Source organism: Rattus norvegicus, chromosome 8 (assembly GCF_021556685.1).
Source record: "Rattus norvegicus strain SHRSP/BbbUtx chromosome 8, alternate assembly SHRSP_T2T, whole genome shotgun sequence".
Taxonomy (NCBI): Eukaryota; Metazoa; Chordata; class Mammalia; order Rodentia; family Muridae; genus Rattus; species Rattus norvegicus.
In genome coordinates, this window is record NC_141541.1 from 94,534,073 (window position 1) to 94,553,815 (window position 19,743).

General features: G+C 40.6%; 1 pseudogene; it reads left to right on the forward strand.

Moving 5' to 3' along the window:
- Positions 1 to 6,894: 6,894 nt before the first annotated feature.
- Positions 6,895 to 7,418, forward strand: Fam162a-ps1 (family with sequence similarity 162, member A, pseudogene 1; annotated as a pseudogene).
- The last annotated feature ends 12,325 nt before the right edge of the window (positions 7,419 to 19,743 follow it).

The window sequence follows — 19,743 nt, forward strand, 5'->3', positions numbered from 1 at the left end:
CTCAGGATGATATTTTCCAGTTCCAACCATTTGCCTACGAATTTCATAAGTCATTGTTTTTGAAAGCTGAGTAATATTCCATTGTGTAGATGTACCACATTTTCTGAATCCATTCCTCTGTTGAAGGGCATCTGGGTTCTTTCCATTTTCTGGCTATTATAAATAAGGCTGCGATGAACATAGTGGAGCACGTGTCTCTTTTATATGTTGAGGCATCTTTTGGGTATATGCCCAAGAGAGGTATAGCTGGATCCTCAGGCAGTTCAATGTCCAATTTTCTGAGGAACCTCCAGACTGATTTCCAGAATGGTTTTACCAGTCTGCAATCCCACCAACAATGGAGGAGTGTTCCTCTTTCTCCACATCCTCGCCAGCATCTGCTGTCACCTGAGTTTTTGATCTTAGCCAATCGCACTGGTGTGAGGTGAAATCTCAGGGTTGTTTTGATTTGCATTTCCCTTATGACTAAAGATGTTGAACATTTCTTTAGGTGTTTCTCAGCCATTCGGCATTCCTCAGCTGTGAATTCTTTGTTTAGCTCTGAACCCCATTTTTTAATAGGGTTATTTGTTTCCCTGCGGTCTAACTTCTTGAGTTCTTTGTATATTTTGGATATAAGGCCTCTATCTGTTGTAGGATTGGTAAAGATCTTTTCCCAATCTGTTGGTTGCCGTTTTGTCCTAACCACAGTGTCCTTTGCCTTACAGAAGCTTTGCAGTTTTATGAGATCCCATTTGTCGATTCTTGATCTTAGAGCATAAGCCATTGGTGTTTTGTTCAGGAAATTTTTTCCAGTGCCCATGTGTTCCAGATGCTTCCCTAGTTTTTCTTCTATTAGTTTGAGTGTGTCTGGTTTGATGTGGAGGTCCTTGATCCACTAGGACTTAAGCTTTGTACAGGGTGATAAGCATGGATCGATCTGCATTCTTCTACATGTTGACCTCCAGTTGAACCAGCACCATTTGCTGAAAATGCTATCTTTTTTCCATTGGATGGTTTTGGCTCCTTTGTCAAAAATCAAGTGACCATAGGTGTGTGGGTTCATTTCTGGGTCTTCAATTCTATTCCATTGGTCTATCTGTCTGTCTCTGTACCAATACCATGCAGTTTTTATCACTATTGCTCTGTAATACTGCTTGAGTTCAGGGATAGTGATTCCCCCTGAAGTCCTTTTATTGTTGAGGATAGCTTTAGCTATCCTGGGTTTTTTGTTATTCCAGATGAATTTGCAAATTGTTCTGTCTAACTCTTTGAAGAATTGGATTGGTATTTTGATGGGGATTGCATTGAATCTGTAGATTGCTTTTGGTAAAATGGCCATTTTTACTATATTAATCCTGCCAATCCATGAGCATGGGAGATCTTTCCATCTTCTGAGGTCTTCTTCAATTTCTTTCCTCAGTGTCTTGAAGTTCTTATTGTACAGATCTTTTACTTGCTTGGTTAAAGTCACACCGAGGTACTTTATATTATTTGGGTCTATTATGAAGGGTGTCGTTTCCCTAATTTCTTTCTCGGCTTGTTTCTCTTTTGTATAGAGGAAGGCAACTGACTTATTTGAGTTAATTTTATACCCAGCCACTTTGCTGAAGTTGTTTATCAGCTTTAGTAGTTCTCTGGTGGAACTTTTGGGATCACTTAAATATACTATCATGTCATCTGCAAATAGTGATATTTTGACCTCTTCTTTTCCGATCTGTATCCCTTTGATCTCCTTTTGTTGTCTGATTGCTCTGGCTAGAACTTCAAGAACTATATTGAATAAGTAGGGAGAGAGTGGGCAGCCTTGTCTAGTCCCTGATTTTAGTGGGATTGCTTCAAGTTTCTCTCCATTTAGTTTAATGTTAGCAACTGGTTTGCTGTATATGGCTTTTACTATGTTTAGGTATGGGCCTTGAATTCCTATTCTTTCCAGGACTTTTATCATGAAGGGGTGTTGAATTTTGTCAAATGCTTTCTCAGCATCTAATGAAATGATCATGTGGTTCTGTTCTTTCAGTTTGTTTATATAATGGATCACGTTGATGGTTTTCCGTATATTAAACCATCCCTGCATGCCTGGGATGAAGCCTACTTGATCATGGTGGATGATTGTTTTGATGTGCTCTTGAATTCGGTTTGCCAGAATTTTATTGAGTATTTTTGCATCGATATTCATAAGGGAAATTGGTCTGAAGTTCTCTTTCTTTGTTGTGTCTTTGTGTGGTTTAGCTATAAGAGTAATTGTGGCTTCGTAGAAGGAATTCGGTAGGGCTCCATCTGTTTCAATTTTGTGGAATAGTTTGGATAATATTGGTATGAGGTCTTCTATGAAGGTTTGATAGAATTCTGCACTAAACCCGTCTGGACCTGGGCTCTTTTTGGTTGGGAGACCTTTAATGACTGCTTCTATTTCCTTAGGAGTTATGGGGTTGTTTAACTGGTTTATCTGTTCCTGATTTAACTTCGATACCTGGTATCTGTCTAGGAAATTGTCCATTTCCTGCAGATTTTCAAGTTTTGTTGAATATAGGTTTTTATAGTAAGATCTGATGATTTTTTGAATTTCCTCCGAATCTGTAGTTATGTCTCCCTTTTCATTTCTGATTTTGTTAATTTGGACACACTCTCTGTGTCCTCTCGTTAGTCTGGCTAAGGGTTTATCTATCTTGTTGATTTTCTCAAAGAACCAACTTTTGGTTCTGTTGATTCTTTCTATGGTCCTTTTTGTTTCTACTTGGTTGATTTCAGCTCTGAGTTTGATTATTTCCTGCCTTCTACTCCTCCTGGGTGTATTTGCTTCTTTTTGTTCTAGAGCTTTTAGGTGTGCTGTCAAGCTGCTGACATATGCTCTTTCCTGTTTCTTTCTGCAGGCACTCAGCGCTATGAGTTTTCCTCTTAGCACAGCTTTCATTGTGTCCCATAAGTTTGAGTATGTTGTATCTTCATTTTCATTAAATTCTAAAAAGTTTTTAATTTCTTTCTTTATTTCTTCCTTGACCAGGTTATCATTGAGTAGAGCATTGTTCAATTTCCACGTATATGTGGGCATTCTTCCCTTATTGTTATTGAAGACCAGTTTTAGGCCGTGGTGGTCCGATAGCACGCATGGGATTATTTCTATCTTTCTGTACCTGTTGAGGCCCGTTTTTTGACCAATTATATGGTCAATTTTGGAGAAAGTACCATGAGGAGCTGAGAAGAAGGTATATCCTTTTGCTTTAGGATAGAATGTTCTATAAATATCCGTTAAGTCCATTTGGCTCATGACTTCTCTTAGTCTGCCTACATCACTGTTTAATTTCTGTTTCCATGATCTGTCCATTGATGAGAGTGGGGTGTTGAAATCTCCCACTATTATTGTGTGAGGTGCAATGTGTGTTTTGAGCTTTAGTAAGGTTTCTTTTACGTATGTAGGTGCCCTTGTATTTGGGGCATAGATATTTAGGATTGAGAGTTCATCTTGGTTGATTTTTCCTTTGATGAATATGAAGTGTCCTTCCTTATCTTTTTTGATGACTTTTAGTTGGAAATTGATTTTATTTGATATTAGAATGGCTACTCCAGCTTGCTTCTTCTGACCATTTGCTTGGAAAGTTGTTTTCCAGCCTTTCACTCTGAGGTAGTGTCTGTCTTTGTCTCTGAGGTGTGTTTCCTGTAGGCAGCAGAATGCAGGGTCCTCGTTGCGTATCCAGTTTGTTAATCTATGTCTTTTTATTGGGGAGTTGAGGCCATTGATATTGAGAGATATTAAGGAATAGTGATTATTGCTTCCAGTTATATTCATATTTGGATGTGAGGTTATATTTGTGTGCTTTCATTCTCTTTGTTTTGTTGCCAAGACGATTAGGTTCTTGCTTCTTCTAGGGTATAGCTTGCCTCCTTATGTTGGGCTTTACCATTTATTATCCTTTGTAGTGCTGGATTTGTAGAAAGATATTGTGTAAATTTGGTTTTGTCATGGAATATCTTGGTTTCTCCATCAATGTTAATTGAGAGTTTTGCTGGATACAGTAACCTGGGCTGGCATTTGTGTTCTCTTAGGGTCTGTATAACATCAGTCCAGGATCTTCTGGCCTTCATAGTTTCTGGCGAGAAGTCTGGTGTGATTCTGATAGGTCTCCCTTTATATGTTACTTGACCTTTTTCCCTTACTGCTTTTAATATTCTTTCTTTATTTTGTGCGTTTGGTGTTTTGACAATTATATGACGGGAGGTGTTTCTTTTCTGGTCCAATCTATTTGGAGTTCTGTAGGCTTCTTGTATGTCTATGGGTATCTCTTTTTTTAGGTTAGGGAAGTTTTCTTCTATGATTTTGTTGAAGATATTTACTGGTCCTTTGAGCTGGGAGTCTTCACTCTCTTCTATACATATTATCCTTAGGTTTGATCTTCTCATTGAGTCCTGGATTTCCTGTATGTTTTGGACCAGTAGCTTTTTCCGCTTTACATTATCTTTGACAGTTGAGTCAATGATTTCTATGGAATCTTCTGCTCCTGAGATTCTCTCTTCCATCTCTTGTATTCTGTTGGTGAAGCTTGTATCTACAGCTCCTTGTCTCTTCTTTTGGTTTTCTATATCCAGGGTTGTTTCCATGTGTTCTTTCTTGATTGCTTCTATTTCCATTTTTAATTCCTTCAACTGTTTGATTGTGTTTTCCTGGAATTCTTTCAGGGATTTTTGTGATTCCTCTCTGTAGGCTTTTACTTGTTTATTAATGTTTTCCTGTGCTTCCCTAAGTGTGTTCATGTCTTTCTTGAAGTCCTCCAGCATCATGATCAAATATGATTTTGAAACTAGATCTTGCTTTTCTGGTGTGTTTGGATATTCCATGTTTGTTTTGGTGGGAGAATTGGGCTCCGATGATGGCATGTAGTCTTGGTTTCTGTTGCTTGGGTTCCTGCGCTTGCCTCTCGCCATCAGATTATCTCTAGTGTTACTTTGTTCTGCTATTTCTGACAGTGGCTAGACTGTCCTATAAGCCTGTGTGTCAGGAGTGCTGTAGACCTGTTTTCCTCTCTTTCAGTCAGTTCTGGGGACAGAGTGTTCTGCTTTCGGGCGTGTAGTTTTTCCTCTCTACAGGTCTTCAGCTGTTCCTGTGGGTCTGTGTCTTGAGTTCACCAGGCAGCTTTCTTGCAGCAGAAAATTTGGTCTTACCTGTGGTCCCGTGGCTCAGGTTCGCTCGTGGGGTGCTGCCCAGGGGCTCTCTGCAGCGGCAGCAACCAGGAAGACCTGTGCCGCCCCTTCCGGGAGCTTCAGTGCACCAGGGTTCCAGATGGTCTTTGGCTTTTTCCTCTGGCGTCCGAGATGTGTGTGCAGGGAGCAGTCTCTTCTGGTTTCCCAGGCTTGTCTGCCTCTCTGAAGGTTTAGCTCTCCCTCCCACGGGATTTGGGTGCAGAGAACTGTTTATCCGGTCTGTTTCCTTCAGGGTCCGGCGGTGTCTCTGGCAGGGGTCCTGCCGCTCCCCCATGGGAGCCCAGAGGCCTTATACAGTTTCCTCTTGGGCCAGGGATGTGGGCAGGGGTGAGCAGTGTTGGTGGTCTCTTCCGCTCTGCAGCCTCAGGAGTGCCCACCTGACCAGGCGGTTGGGTCTCTCTCTCACCGGGTCTGGGCTCCCCCTCCCCTTCTTTGTGGGTGTTCCCCTCCCCGTCCTTCCCCCCCCATTGCCGCCCTCCCCCCAACAATCACATTCACTGGGGGTTCAGTCTTAGCAGGACCCAGGGCTTCCCCTTCCACTGGTGCTCTTACTAGGATATTCATTGCTACCTATGAGGTCAGAGTCAATATTTATTGATCACCACTATATTTTAAACAGATAATAGCTCTGATTAAGGCACAAATATAGTAAATGGGAGCTTAAGCACATTGCTTCTAGTAGAAGGATGGGAGAAAGTAAGGGAACACACTCAATACCTTAGATACAATATAAGAAGAGTTCTCCACTAGAAAAAAAAGTGTAAAGAAGTCTTCTGGAGAGTATTAAAAGCTTGGTTTTCTAGGCAATTAGAGAAAGAAGGGAAGGAGAACAGAAAAGAACAATCCCCCACCCCCACCCCCGGGCTAGTTTGTCAATATCCCTACCATCAAGTTCTCAATATAAGTCACCTGCTCACCATTAGAGAAGAGGACGCTGGATGAGGAGAACAAAGGTAGGCATGTTAGCAGATAATTTGTCACGGGAGATTCCAAGTTAAAGATTGCTTTCAATCCATCAGACTTATTTCAGATAAAAATGGTTCATCTCCACTTCTCCTTATAAGAATGGCTCTTACCTTAGGTAATTTTTTTTTTATTATTTTCAGAGTGAAGCAACAGTTCTGTACATTTCATGATTTCTTTGCTAAAAAGAAGAAAAATAAGCTTTAGGGGAAAAGGTTATTATTCCAGTATTATTGATCTACGGTTTAAGAATAAGCTAGATATTTCTTTGTCCAAGTAGTGTGACCCTCTAGAAAGGGTTATTGTTAATAACATATTGCTTTTCTTGGGCTAGCCAACAGGAGGACTGCACTTTCCCTCAATAGTAACTAATCAAAAAATGAGCACGTGATCCAAGATCAACCGAGTTCTCTTTTAAGAATTGGTGTCATGTTGGGCGGTGGTGTGCTTTAATCTCAGTGCTGGGGAGGCAGAGGCAGGTAGATCTTTCTGAGTTCAAGGCCAGCCTGGTCTACAGAGTGAGTTCCAGAACAGCCAACGCTACACACTACACAGAGAGATCCTTAAAAAAAGAAAGGAGGGGGCTGGGGATTTAGCTCAGTGGTAGAGCGCTTACCTAGGAAGCGCAAGGCCCTGGGTTCGGGCCCCAGCTCCGAAAAAAAAGAACCAAAAAAAAAAAAAAAAAAAAAAAAAAAGAAAGAAAAGAGGAGCGCCAGCGCAGCGGCGCGTGGGGTGCTGTGCGCGGAGCAGGCGGCCATGTGGAGCCTCCGCAGCCTGCGCCTGGCGGCTGGACATTGTTTTAGGTTATATGAAAGAAATGCTTCCTCGTCTCTAAGGTTAGAAACACTGACTTGAAGAGGATCAATGGATTCTGCACCAAGCCACAGGAAAGTCCCAAAGCTCCAAACCCAGTCTTAGAGACACAGGATGCCGCTGCACAAGTCCACAGACTTCAAGAGGAAGATTCTGCTATGGTCAGGCCACTTCAAGAAGGAGGAAGAGATACCAGAGACAATCTCATTTGAGATGCTTGACGCTGCAAAGAACAAGATCCGGGTGAAGGTCAGCTATTTAATGATTGCCCTGACAGTGGCAGGATGCGTCAATATGGTTATTGAGGGCAAGAAGGCTGCGAAAAGACATGAGTCTTTAACAAGCTTGAACCTAGAAAGGAAAGCCCGTCTGAGAGTGGAGGCAGCTATGAAGGCCAAAACGGACTAGATGTATTTGTGCTGGATTTGGAAAAGCCAGGAGTAAGGTTACAACAAGAAGCCTGCTTTAGAAAGGATATGATCTGAGACCCACTTTGCAGACATGTGCTTTGCACAGACGTATTCTGCTTTCCTATTTCGCTGTAGAGAAACAAGTAAATTTTCTTAAAGAAAAAAAAAAAGAAAAGAACAAACACACAAAAATAAAACATAACTGGTGTGAAGAAGGTTATTTAGTTGAAGTCATGAGCTACAGAGACCATAATCCTAACTGTAAGACATCAGGAATTATCATCTTCATCATGGACACAGTCAGCCTATATAATAAAACACCAAACTAGACTGGTTCCCTTCTGGAAGCTACCAATTTTTATACTAAATAAAAATTGCTTGGCTTAACCTAGTTTAATGTGAGGTTTTGCTACTGTCTAACATTCCTGCCTAGTTAAATCTCTTGTGATATATGAGTTCCTAATGATGGGAACACATTTCAGGATCCATACAATCTACCCTGTCTCTGCCCTCAGTCTGACACCCCCTCATACTTTCTCAGGCAAAGGTGGTTGTTAGGAGAAAAGGCTTTGGCGTCAGACAGGACTGACTGGTACCAGTAACTCTGCCAAATGCTGTTCTCCAGACACATCTCTGTAAAGTGGGGTCACTGTAGTTCACATCTTTAGATTTGTTTTGAGATGATTCAGGTAAGGCATTTAGCTCAGTCCTTAATGGATTTTTAGGATCTAGATAAATGTGGTTCATAAACCCTTTCAATATTTCTTCTACAGGTGTTCCTGGACACCAAGAATGTGAAGCAAAGACTTGGAAAGCAGGTATATTCAAGGATGTCATACATACATACATACATACATACATACATACATACATACACACACATACATACATATGAACATATCCGACCCATATATAAATCCTACCAAATTGCATGACTTTATATATTACAAAGTTAGTGTATGCATGGATATGTATGTGGTATTTGTGTATTTGTGTGTACTGTGTATATGTGTATATTTGTATACATGTATGTGTATTTTGGAGGCTTCACTCACCTATGTTTATGAAGGACAGAATCATATATATATATATATATATATACACACACACATATGTGTGTGTTATATGGTACATTGATTTATCATTTATTCTGAGGAAGGTGGACACACATCATGGTGCTTATGGAGAGAAGAGCAGACAACTTCCTAGAGTCAATTCTCTCCTACCCTAAGGACTGAACTAAGGTCATCACCATTGTTGGAAAGCCTTTCACCACTGAGCTGTCTTATAGGACAAATAAAAAAATACTCCTTTATTTTATCCTAAATCTGACTGTTAGGATAGATAGATGTGATAAAAGAAAGAGTCTACAATAGCCTAAATTTAATTATAAGGACCACAGGCCTGGGAGACACGAGGCAATAAAGATGATGGTGTTGCTTGTGTGTGCCTCCGTTTGGAGCTGAATGTTTGGGACTGGATAAGCAACCTATCAGGGGCCTTGTCCCTAGACAAAAGCGATTCCTCCTGGGAGAGAGGAGTTCTGTTTTTGTTTTCACTTGCAGTTTTCCTCTTTTTTCTTCAAAAACCTTTATCAAATCATTTTTATAGTGTTATTGCAACCCAGAATGTAGTATGGTTTTAAAACTAAAAGGGTTTATATTAAAGCCTTGTTTTAAGCTTCACCATGACCTACCACTGAGACCACCTCAAACAATCCAGAAAGAAAATCTATCTTTCCATCCATCCTTCCAAAATTGCAGGACTTTATTAAGAAGTTAGTGTGTGCATGGATGTGTGTGTGTGGATTTGTTTGTGTGTAGTGTTTATATATATGTATACATGTTGTATACATGTCTGTGTATTTGTGGGGGTTCACTCACCTATGTGAATGGGGTACAGAATCAACACCCAATATTCTCCACTACCATTTCCACCTTTTGAGAGTGAAGGGCTCACTGAACCCGGCTCAGCAGGGCAGGCTGATGGTTGTGAGCCCTCGGGCTCTGCCTGTCTCCCTCTCCCAAGTGTTGGGGTTCATCACAGCCACCATGGCTGACTTCTTATGTGGATACTGAGAATCCGAACTCAGGTCATAAAAGGGGTGTGCTCACTGAGCCACCTCCCCATTCCGAGAAGTGAGGTATTAATGGAGACTTCTGTTTGGACAGTAAAGCACCATGTGTACATAATTATTTGATGCTTGGTCCCATTCTAAAAACTTATACAGAATTACTTGATTGTGTAAATGCCAACACTTTTTGTAGCTGTTGCTTCCAAAATCCTTTGAAATAAACGCAGACTGGATCTGATGGTTGATCACAAAGCTGCCACGTTAAGATAGCAAATGATGAGGAATTTTACTCTTCTCTATCTTGTATGTATGTTTGAGTAGAAAGGACAATGATGACGCATGAAGTTTCCAAGATCATCACCATAAAAACACAAATTGCCCAGACTGTTATGGTGACAAAGAATGTGTTTTTCTCAGAGAGTGATCAGGCCTAAATATCCCAGGAGAGTAGATGCAGGCAAAGCAAAACAAAGTGAATTTGAGCAAAACACCAACCACAGCAGGAATGTATTTGAATTCACCAATGCATTTATGTCTATGCTTCCAAAAATCTCCAGAAATCTTAAATTTACCTCATGCTCTTCAGTTTTTTTCTCTGCCTCCCTAGGAATTCTGTTTTCTCATTCATGAGACGTAACCTCAACTTCTTTTCTGTACTGAACATCACAGAAAACCCAAGCTAGAGAAACAGCCTATCTGGCAATGCAGTGACTGCAAGGAATGTTTGCTTAAGTGGTCCTCATTGCCATGGAGACCATAGAGCGTAGAGTCTGTAAGGACCGTGCAGCCCTGGTGGCAGATGCTGGTGATGAAGGACATTCTCCAGGAGCTTTTCCCTTTCTGACCTAAGTTTCCAGCCACTTGCTGCTTTCTCATTTGGTATGAGGGGCTGGGGTTCTGGTTAGCTTTACCAGTCAACAACACAACTTAGAGTCCCTGAGAAGGGAGACTTGTGGACCTATCTGTATGGATTTATCTTGATTGCTGATAGATGGGGGGCAGTCCAGCCTACTGTGGGCAGCCCCACTTCCAGGTAGGTGGTCAAAGCTACTTAAGCATGGATCTGTGAGTGAGCCAGTAAGCAGTGTTTCTCAATGGTTCCGTTGTACTTCTGTGACTATGAGTTCCTTGGTAGAAGGGCGTGTTGTGTGGAATGGCAAGCCTTCTGGTCCCTTTATAAGGTCCTGCCCTGCCTTTCCTTCAGTGATGGACTGAGACCGGCAAGCTGAAATAAGTCCTTTCCTCCCCTTAGTTGCTTTTGATCAGAGGATTTTTATCACAGCAACCGAGAAGAAACCAGAATTATTCAACTATCTCGCTGCATCTCCTTCCCTCTTCAAAGACTTCAGATTCTCAGTTGTTTTCAAACATCAGAGGAAGTAGGTATCACTAGGAAATTCACTGCCCCGCCCCCACCACACACACACACACACACACACACACACACACACACACACACACACCTCACAGACACACACCTCACATCCTTTATTAAAATGTAAAAATATGTGTAATTATGGGGTATGTTGTGATATCTTGATGTATACGCGCACTCTACAATGATCAAACCAAGTCATTTAATGTAGCCACACCTGCCATTCGTCACTTGTCATCTCTGTGTGAGATGAACCAGAATCTATCATTTAGCTATTGTAACTGTAATCACACTGCTGTGCAATAAAACACCATAGCTTACCCCTCATTTCTCATGGAAGCTTTGTGCCCTTTAACCAGCATCTCTCCCTTCTCTATCCACCCTCTCCCCTCCAGACTCTGCTAGAAAGCTTTTGAGTCCATCTTTAGGTGAGTTCGTCAGTGTTTGTTTCTCTACACCTGACTCGTTCCTGTTAGCACAGTGTTCTCTGAGTTAATCCACATTGCCACAGATGGTAAAATTCCCTGTCTTTCAAAGCATGAATGTAATCCACAGTGCATACCTCATTTTAAAAAGTCAACACGTTTGCTGATGCACCTCCAGGAGGTCTCCATATTCTGGCTACTGTGAACAGGGCTGCAGTGCAACGTGAGATGTCTTCTCTTTGATATGCTGATTTCAGATCCTTTAAATACACACCCAGAAGTAGAATTGCTGGGGGACATGGTAGTTCTATTTTAAATTTTGTGTGTGGGTGTGGGGGGAGAACCTCAATACCGTTTTTTTAAAGTGGCTGAATTAATTTTCAATAGCATCACCAGTGTATAAGACTTTCCTGTTTCCCACTTCTTGCCAACACTTAACCTTTCATTGTGTACATGTGGGGCGTGCAGAGAGAGACAGAGACAGAGACAGAGAGACGGTGAGAGAGATGTAGCATATGTTCATGTGCGGGTATGAGCGTATATATTCATTTTTATGTGGCAGCCAGATTTCAGGTATCCAGCTGTGCTGCTTGCTGTTTAATTCTCTTCAGAGAGAGTTTCTCACTGCACTTGGAGCTAGGCCAGCAGCCAGCAAATTTCCACAGTACTCTTGCCTATGCTTTCCATGGTGCTGGGTAACAAACATGTATAGCCATGGTGTTTTATATAGGTGCTTGGGATTTGAACTCAGGTCTTCAGGCTTGCATAGCAACTGTTTTAAACCCTATTAACCTCTCCAGTCTCTTTTCTTTGATAGTAGTCAATATCTAAGAAGTGTGAGGTGGTTTCTCATTGCAGTCTTACTGTCCATGTCTCTCTGAGCATTCTTCCAGATATCCTTTGATCACATCTATGCTTTCTTTTTAGAAATGTCCTTGCCTACACACATTCTGGAATCTTTATTTGACCTTTAGATTTATTAGGATGAGCAGTGTCTTAACCACTGTGTCACCCTGCTTCTTATCAAGAATGACAGTCTCAGGTTGGAGAGTGTCTTAATTAGGGTTTTATTGCTATGAAGAGACACCGTGACCAATGCAACTCTTATAAAGGACAACATTTAATTGGGGCTGCCTTACATGTTCAGAGGTGCAGTCCATTATCATCATGTTGGAAAGTATGGCAGTGTCCAGGAAGACATGGTTCTGGAGGAGTTGAGAGTTCTACATCATGATCTGTAGGTAGCAGAAGGAGACTGGGTATCACACTGGGTATAGCTTGATCACAGGAGACCTCAAAACCCACCCCTACATCGACACACTTCCTCCAACAAGGCCACACCTCCAAAGAGTGTCACTCCTTATGGGTCAAGTAATTAGACACATGAGTCTATGGGGGGGTCACACCTATTCAAATCAGAACATTCCACTCCCTGGTTCCCATAGGCTTGTAGCTATAACATAATGCAAAAATGCGTTTAGTTCAGCTTCGAAGCTCCCCATATTCTATAACAGTCTCAACAATGTTTAAATATTTAAAGTTCAAAGGCAACCTCCTAATTTTAATTCCCTATAATATCAAAATCAAAACCAGATCACATAGTTCCAACATACAGTGGCACGGGCTATCCATTATTGTTCCAAAAGGTAGGAAAGGGGCATACTGAAGAGATATTGGACCAAAGCGAGACTGAAAACTAGCTGGGCAAATTCCAAACCCTGCATCTCCCTATCTGATATCAAAATATTCTTTAGATCTCCACGTCCTTCCAGTCAATTTGTTGACCACAACACACCTCTTTCTCTTGGGCTGGTTCTACTCCCTGTTGGCAGCTTTTCCTGGAAGGTATCCCAGTGTTCTGGCATCTCGAACATTTTGGGGTCTCTAAGGCAAAATAGGATTCACCTTCATAGTACACAATAACCTTTCCAGGAGTCCATGCAAGGATATTCCTGCCACACATCTAGCTTCAGTGACTTTCCTTTGTCATCAAAGCCAGAACCATGTGCCCAAAACTGCCAAGTTCTGCTGCTTGTTGGGGCTGAAAGATGGCCCTGTTGTTCAATTACTTCTTTGCCAGTTGTCTATTTTCCATGGTTTCCTTCACTGCCTAAGACTGACTGTTCTGAAACTTGCTCTGTTGATCAGGCTGGCCTTGAACTCAGAGATCTGCATACCTCTGTCTCAAAAGTGAGTGTTGGGATTAAAGGCATGTAATGGTTGTGAGCCTAGCCTTTAATGGATTGGGAAAAGATCTTTACCAATCCTACAACAGATAGAGGCCTTATATCCAAAATATACAAAGAACTCAAGAAGTTAGACCGCAGGGAGACAAATAACCCTATTAAAAAACGGGGTTCAGAGCTAAACAAAGAATTCACAGCTGAGGAATGCCGAATGGCTGAGAAACACCTAAAGAAATGTTCAACTTCTTTAGTCATAAGGGAAATGCAAATCAAAACAACCCTGAGATTTCACCTCACACCAATGAGAATGGCTAAGATCAAAAACTCAGATGACAGCAGATGCTGGTGAGGATGCAGAGAAAGAGGAACACTCCTCCATTGTTGGTGGGATTGCAGACTGGTAAAACCATTCTGGAAATCAGTCTGGAGGTTCCTCAGAAAATTGGACATTGAACTACCTGAGGATCCAGCTATACCTCTCTTGGGCATATACCCACAAGATGCCCCAACATATAACAAAGACACGTGCTCCACTATGTTCATCGCAGCCTTATTTATAATAGCCAGAAGCTGGAAAGAACCCAGATGCCCGTCAACAGAGGAATGGATACAGAAAATGTGGTACATCTACACAATGGAATATTACTCAGCTATCAAAAACAATGACTTTATGAAATTCGTAGGCAAATGGTTAGAACTGGAAAATATCATCCTAAGTGAGGTAACCCAATCACAGAAAAACACACATGGTATGCACTCATTGATAAGTGGCTATTAGCCCAAATGCTTGAATTACCCTAGATGCCTAGAACAAATGAAACTCAAGACGGATGATCAAAATGTGAATGCTTCACTCCTCTTTAAAAGGGGAATAAGAATACCCGTGGCAGGGAATAGAGAGGCAAAGATTAAAACAGAGACAGAAGGAACACCCATTCAGAGCCTGCCCCACATTTGGCCCACACATATACAGCCATCCAATTAGACAAGATAGATGAAGCAAAGAAGTGCAGGCCGACAGGAGCCGTATGTAGATCTCTCCTGAGAGACACAGCCAGAATACAGCAAATACAGAGGCGAATGCCAGCAGCAAACCACTGAACTGAGTATAGGACCCCCGTTGAAGGAATCAGAGAAAGAACTGGAAGAGCTTGAAGGGGCTCGAAACCCCATATGTACAACAATGCCAAGCAACCAGAGCTTCCAGGGACTAAGCCACTACCTAAAGACTATACACGGACTGACCCTGGACTCTGACCTCATAGGTAGCAATGAATATCCTAGTAAGAGCACCAGTGGAAGGGGAAACCCTGGGTCCTGCTAAGACTGAACCCCCAGTGAACTAGATTGTTGGGGGGAGGGCGGCAATGGGGGGAGGATGGGTAGGGGAACACCCATAAGGAAGGGGAGGGGGAGGGATTAGGGGGATGTTTGCCTGGAAACCGGGAAAGGGAATAACACTCGAAATGTATATAAGAAATACCCAAGTTAATAATAAAAAAAAAATAAAGGCATGTAATGTACCATAACATCTGAGCCTAAGATTTTCTCTAATAATTTCTTGTCACAAGGTGGAATCTTGCCCTGAGGCCACCACTCCCTAAATTCTATATTTAAAGATATTAAATTAATATCTTTAATCTGTTTATCTCACTGTTTATCTGTTTAGCTCCATTCCACTTCCTGGTTCCCTTTTAATCCTTGAACCACACACTTATTTTTTTCCTTGCTCAGCTTGATCCATTTCATTAAAACACTCTTCATGGGGCTGGGGATTTAGCTCAGTGGTAGAGCGCTTACCTAGGAAGCGCAAGGCCCTGGGTTCGGTCCCCAGCTCCGAAAAAAAGAACCAAAAAAAAAAAAAAAAAAAAAAAAACCAAACCAGTCTTCATAAGAGTTAACATTAGTCACCACATGGCAGAGTCTATACTCGGCTATTTTGAGATTTCCTTTACCCAATGCAATTAATCCAAAAACTCTTCACTTTAGCCTCAGGCAAACTTTTCCGACAAAGGGCAAAAAGCAGCCACATTTTTTTTTGTTTTTACCAAACTAACACAAGAACGGTCTCTAGGCTACATACTAACATGGTTTCTCTGAAACCTCTTGAGCCAGGCCCCCGTAATTCAAATCACCCTCAGCACTGTTACCTTCCACGTCCTCCTAGAATGGCCCATTAAGTCCCACTTAAAGTGTTCAACTACGTGTCAAATCCATAGTACCAAAGCCTATATTCCTTCAAACAAAAACATGGTCAGAGCTATCACAGCAATAGCCCAGTGTCTAGGACCAACTTCTATCTTAGGGTTTTATCTCCATGAAGAGACACCAAAACCAAGGCAACTCTTTTAAAGGAAGACATTCAACTGGTGCCGACTCACAGTTTCAGAGATTTGGTGCTTTATCATCATGGTGGGAAGCACGGCAGTGTCCAGGCAAACACGGTTTCTGGAGAAGCTGGAAAAGGAGCTGAGAGGTTTCCATCTTGATTTGCAGGCAGCAGGAGACTGGGTACCACGCAGGAGTAGCTTGAGCATAGGAGACCTCAAAGCCCGCCCCTACAGTGACGCACTTCCTTCAAACTTCACACTTTTCCCAACAAGGCCACACCTCCTAAAAGTGACGCTCTATGAGCTAAGCATTCAAACATGAGTCTGTGCGGGCCACACATGTTCAAACCACTACAAACAAGGTTCCACTTTCAGCCTTTTACGTATACATCCTATATATTTGTGCTATAAAACGTTTTGATGACTTCAAATTGAAAAATATCCTCTGATCCTGGCAGCAAAATAATTTTTCAAAGACCTACATAGAGATTTAGATTTCTGATATAGCCCATGTTAAATGTATATTACATTTGAGAAACAGAAACATATTGTGGAGCGTTCAGACTGAAAGGAAAGATCATTCTAGTCTAATGCCTTCATTTCACAGATGAGGAAATATAGGCTCTGAGAAGTGCCCCCAAGGTTATATAAAGTTTTGGTGAAGAAAGGACTAGAAATAAGGTCTTAAGTCTTGATTAGACAACTTTTTATGTGCTTTTTTTTTTTTCCTTTTGTAGAGCACTGGAGTTTCTAATTGTTCCTCGAAATGTTGCTCCCATCTACTTAAATGCAACAAAGGGCAGAAGAACATGTAGAACACAGTGCTGGAGAAAGGTAAGGCTTTTTTCTTGCAGAGTGTAAGACCATTGTTTCTCAACCTTCCTAATGCTGTTACTCTTTAATACAGCTCCTCGTGTGTGGTGATTCCCAACCAAAAAATCATTTTCATTGCTACTTCATAATGGAAATTCTGCTACTGTTGTGAGTTTTAATATAAGTATCCAATATGTAGTTGCTGCGAAAGGGTCACTAAATCTCCCCCAACCCCTACCTACAGGGGTCAAGACCCACAGGTTGAGAATCACTTGTAAATACCTGCAATTAGACCTTAATAGAACCACCCTGGTCTTTTCGATAATCTGCACAAAACCTTTCCTTTCTGTCCAGCAAGGTTCTATTGGATCTTATCGTGCCATCGTGATGAGCAAGGGTTATGTACCATGAATGGCAACACCATGTTCGTGGTCTTCAGATGCATATGGTAAAGGCCCATAATGGAGCATGAAGTCTGGCTGCTTCCTCTGCACAACTCCTCTGCACTTTTATAAGATTAGGAAGTAACTGTTTCAAAGTTGAACTGCTGGCAGCTTTGTGGGAAATTTATAGATTTTAAACATGGCCATTTATTTCTATGTGGAAAAATTACAAACAAGAGTAACACATAGAATTATTACACAAATTATACTGGCCTGATTTCTTAGAATAACCACTACTCCAGATGTTCTTGTTCTGCAAGAGAAATATTCATTGGAAAATAAATTGCACATTTAGAATGTGAAGTCTGGTATTTTCTTCAAAATGAAATAGAACCATTAAAATAGGAGATATATTTATTTATTTATTTATTACATATTTCTCTTACTGGTTTTCTTTTGCAGAAGGCATGACATAAAAGGCTGTAGACACAGATGTCAACTTCTTTCACATGTCTAAATTTTGCTTTCAAAAAGTTCTGGGTGGTGGTTTGAATATGCTTGGCCCAGGGAGTGGCACTATTAAGAGGTGTGGCCTTGTTGGACTAGGTGTGGCCTTGTTGTCATTGTGGAAGTGGGCTTTAATACCCTAGTCCTAGATGCCTAGAAGTCAGTCTTCTCCTAACAGCCTTCAGATGAAGATGTAGAACTTTCAGCTCCTCCCTCTCCCATGCCTTGATACTCCCATGCTCCCACCTTGATGATAATAATGGACTGAACCTCTAAACCTGTAAGACAGCCCCAATTAAATATTGTCCTTATAAGAGTTGCCTTGGTCATGTTGTCTCTTCACAGAATGCAAACCCTAACTAAGACATTCTGGGAAAGTTATAATTAGCTATAGTAACTATATATAAATATGATCTCTTAAAAGAGATTTATTGGGGTTGGGGATTTAGCTCAGCGGTAGAGCGCTTGCCTAGCATGCACAAGGCCCTGGGTTTGGTCCCCAGCTCCAAAAAAAAAAAAAAAAAAAAAAAAAAAAGGAGCTGAGCATCCGCATTAAAAAAAAAGATTTATTTATTTTTGATGTGAAAAAAGAATGTCTCCATAAAGAATTTGACACATTCGAGTTTGAAAGGCACAGGTATAGAAATCAGGTGACAGAGGCCTCTTGTTGACTGCTCTGAACAAATTTTAACTTCTATTTGCTGATGTGTGAAATCGGAATTATACCCCAATCTGAAACACTGCCAGCAAAGCTTCCGCGAGCTTAGAATTCTATTTAGTAACTGATATGCTGATTTGTGGTGAAAACAATGTTTAAAGTACTGGACCGAGCTCCCTTTTAGTATTAACTATTTGTGGTTAGAGAAGCAACACAAGCTTCGGCAACGTAGCATTCCCTGGGTCATTTCAGGAGTACTAATCAGTTCGAATCCTCAGGTGATAGGTTCCATCTTGTTAAAACTCCCAAATCTTCATTCAGTTTGGGATTGGAAGGAAGACAGTGTCAGGGAGCTCCAAGCTGCTTCCAGTCTCCAAGGAGCTTTAGGAAGGAAAACTATCCATGTTCTAAAGTATTGGCTGTTATTGTGTTGTACGTGTTGGAATCAAGACGGATTTTTTTTTTTTTAAATTCAGGCTGAGCTCTTAAATACTTTGTTGTATCTGACATCAGAATTTTAAAAAATTCCCCCATATTTCTAATGTGTCACCACAGTTGAGAACGATTGATTGAACTTTATGTCTTATTCTGGGAAAGGTAACTTCTCTTGAAAATAAGTAATTAAATTACTATGCACAAGCACAACTGTGAATTTGTTAGGTCAAGTCAACCTAACAAATATTTATTGAAAACTTTATATGCATACGTGTGACATCATTAACTGATAAACATTTTATTACATTTATTTACATGTATATATGTGTATGTGTATGTATGTGTATAGGTACTTATGTGGTATGGCACATATATGGAGATCAGAAGAAAATTAGTGGAAGTTAGTTCTCTTCTTCAGCTATTTGGGTACTACTAGCGATAAAACACAGGTCATCGGGTGTGGCAGCCAGTGCCTGACACAAAGCATACCCTCCATTAATACGAACTATGCTACTATAAATAAACTAACAATTACTATTATTATATATAATAATATCATTACATGTTACTGATTACTCATTATAGTGGGTATTTATTTCAATTTAGAAACTTGGATTTTCACAGCTGAAAAACCTGCCCATACTATTTTCTTAATAATTTCTTGCTTTATAACTTTTGACACTATGTTTAGTGTCAAAAAACTTTGTGATTAAATGAATTTCCTTTATGTTACACTTTTTGGAAAAAAATGTCAAATATGTTCTGCCACTGAGTGCTCAAAAAATGTTTGTTAAATAAATAAATGAATCCAGAAATGGCTTTTTCTTGTGAGAAAGACATACCAAAGTTCCTTGGAACCCCAGCTATCTAAGAATACTTCGGTAATTGAAATATAAAATGAAGTAAAATGTATTTTATGAACTGTGGCATGTATGAACTAAGTAAATCTCTTCATATCAAGAGTTCTTGGTTGGGGGCAGACATAGAAGGACTCAGAAATGAGTTTAATAGAAATATGTGATGTAAAATTTCCAAAAGTATTAATAAAAATATTATGTTGAAAAAATTATATTTGAAAATGAAAAAGTTCTTAGAGCCTTAGCTATGACAAATTTCAAACACTCAAGAAGAAAATAATTATTAATATTTTATACATTCATTTTTCATTACCAATTCTATTTAGATAACATATTAGT